This window comes from Octopus bimaculoides, chromosome 2, assembly GCF_001194135.2.
Source record: "Octopus bimaculoides isolate UCB-OBI-ISO-001 chromosome 2, ASM119413v2, whole genome shotgun sequence".
NCBI lineage: Eukaryota > Metazoa > Mollusca > Cephalopoda > Octopoda > Octopodidae > Octopus > Octopus bimaculoides.
Genome location: NC_068982.1, coordinates 100,142,178 through 100,145,397, shown reverse-complemented (window position 1 = coordinate 100,145,397; position 3,220 = coordinate 100,142,178). Strand labels below are relative to the sequence as shown.

General features: G+C 34.5%; 1 protein-coding gene across 1 annotated transcript in view; it reads left to right on the top strand.

Annotated features, from left to right (window-relative positions):
* The window catches only part of LOC128247072 (uncharacterized), a 155,211-nt gene that overhangs the window by 113,201 nt on the left and 38,790 nt on the right, over nt 1-3,220 (top strand). The gene's annotated exons all lie outside the window — the stretch shown is intronic.

Sequence of the window (3,220 nt, the reverse complement as noted above, 5' to 3'; positions counted from 1 at the left end):
TATATATATATATATATATATATATATATGTATGTATGTATGTGTGTGTATATGTTTGTGTGTCTGTGTTTGTCCCCTCAACATTGCTTGACAACCGATGCTGGTGTATTTACGTCCCCGTAACTTAGTGGTTCGGCCAATGAGACCGATAGAATAAGTACTAGGCTTCCAAAGAGTAAGTCCTGGGGTTGATTTGCTCGACTAAAGGCGGTGCTTCAGCATGGTCACAGTCAAATGACTGAAACAAGTGAAAGAGAAAGAGAGAAATATATATGACACACTGTGCATTTATATGCATCGGTTGCATTTTTTGATTTGCAGTCCCTTTACATAATGAGTAGACATATAAAGGTAAAAATATGAAATACAAGGAGATAGAAAAAAAAATAATCAAATGAAGATGTGGTCCGCGGACCACAGGGTTCCGCAAGGATAAGACTGGGGTCCGTGGACAGCAAATACTTTTTATGGGCAATTTGATGTTGTATATGTTTTTTAATCGAAATCTTTTAATTGACAATAAACCTATTTGTTAAATACTGTTAAATAAATAAATGTAAAAATATATATTATTTTAAGCAAATATTTATGTATAAATTTCATAAAGTGTTTATAAGGGGGTCCCTAAGGTAAAGCCTGAAATATAAAGGGGTCCGCAAGTCAAAAAGTTTGAAAACCCCTGATCTAAGCAATGACCTTTCCATAAATTTACTTAATGGTCATAATATAGGTCACTACAATTGTATAGCTTAATTTCTTTTGCTATCTTTTATTTTTTTTTATTCTTTTATTTTTATCTTGTGTCAATGACATTTAAGATGCACCTGTGCCAATGACACTCAAAATGCACCTGTGCCAATGACACTCAAAATGCACCTGTGCTAGTGACACGGATAAGGCACCTACTACACCACCTGAAGTGGTTGGCATTAGGAAGGACATCCAGCTGTACAAACCGAGCCAAAATCAGACTGGAACCTGATGCAGCTCGCTGGCTTACCAGTTCTAATCAAACTGTCTAACCCACGGGTTTTCAAACTTTTTGACTTGCGGACCCCTTTATATTTCAGGCTTTACCTTAATATTTGCTTAAAATAACATATATTTTTACATTTATTTATTTAACAGTATTTAACAAATAGGTTTATTGTCAATTAAAAGATTTCAATTAAAAAACATATATAAAATCAAATTGCCCATAAAAAGTATTTGCTGTCCACGGGCCCCCTGTCTTGTCCTTGCGGACACCCTGTGGTCCGCGGACCCCCTGGTCTAACCCATGCCAGCATGGAAAATAGATGCTAAATGATGATGATGATGATCCTGTTCTTATATTCTATTCAAGTAACCAAGAATATTATATACACATGTATACATGTTCCTATGTCTGGTATCAGCTTTTAAAGTACTTTTAAACAAATCTTTTATTTTGGCCACTAATGTGACACATTGTATTAAGGACAAAAAATATCTCATGTGTCCTTCCTTTTCCAAGAAGCTAGAGTGTAATTTGAAATACATCTAGCTGCTATTTCTAGCAAAGCTCCCTTGTTGGTTTATTCAGAAATAGTTGTTTTTTTTTTTAACTCCAGATTAACTCTGATCAAGAGGAGCTATAATGAAAAAGTATTCCAGCTATGACAATCCCGTAATTTTTTAGGAATGTTTGGGACTTCATTATCTAATGTGTGCTTTCCTCATTTAAAATTGCAACATGATTAATGGATATCTGGCTATTATTTCTGGCAGGACATGCAACCATGCACAGGTTTTTTTCTTTGTCTAATCAAGGTGAAAATTACAATCTAAAGGTGAAGTCACATCAAAGACTCTTGTCTTAGTTGTTTTCTTACTTTAGTTTGAATGTTGTTACTTTGTGATAGATCACAAAGTAACAAGTAACATCCCACAGCATAACCCTCAGCAGTCTCACAGAACAATATTTACACACTCAAGGAACAATGTTAAAAACTTGAAATAGATAATGAATGTCAACAACAGCAGTGGCAACATCTAATATTTAAAGATGTAATCAACTCTGATCCTTGTATATAATCTATTCTCTGTTTATCTCATTTAATTGCTTACTTTCATCTTCTCTACTAGGAGGCACACACACGCACGCACGCGCGCACACACACACACACACACACACACACACACACACACACACACACACATGGACGACAACATGGAATTTGGACCTTAAGTGATGATGACATATATATATCGATACAGATACACACATAAAAACACAGTCATGCACAGACCACATACATACATACAGAAACACACACACATTCACACAAACACATTCTCACATATATGTGGATAGATGCACACACACACACACATGGATGGATACACACATACACAGACATACATTTGCACATACACATACATACATACACATGCTGGCACATATTTGCACCCACACTGACAGTTGCACGTGCGCACAGATATATATCCGACACCCACACCTACACCTACACACAAGACACAAGACACATGTTCAATAATTTCTTTCTCTCTTTGAATTCCACCACACTTCCTGTCGGTTTTTATCATCAGCAATAAGTTCTATTTCTTCATGTCATTTGGCTGGGCAGCTTTAAGAAAGAATCTAAATCTATAAACCAGGTGAGTGTGTCTATCAAACATTTCGAGTATGTGATTATCAATCATTCATTTATACACTTATATTTTTATCATGTATATCTCTGTGTGTGTGTGTGTGTGAGAAAGAGAGAGTGTGTGTGTGTGTGTGTGTGTGTGTGTGTGTGTGTGTGTGTGTGTGTGTGTGTGTGTGAGAGAGAGAGAGAGCAAGAAGAGTAGAATTTAATGCAAAGTCTCTGAATTTTAAGAACCAAGCTTCATTTACTTATGAAATTATTTATTAAACATAACATTTTACATCAAGCCAGCAAGCACATGAGATAAATGAATTACTTCAATACAATATCAGTAAACTGCATTGAAGCTTAGAAATGTTGTAACATGTTTAATTACATGCAGACATTCTAATCTTAAAACGGACCCCTGCATTAAATGTTTAAATGTCTGAGTGTAATTATCATGAATATGATTATAATTTATCAAACTATGAGACTGTAATGTTATAGTTACTAATATAGCCTTCAGTTTTAGTATCATTTTGGATGACTGATATATATATATATATATATATATATATATATATATATATATATATATATATATA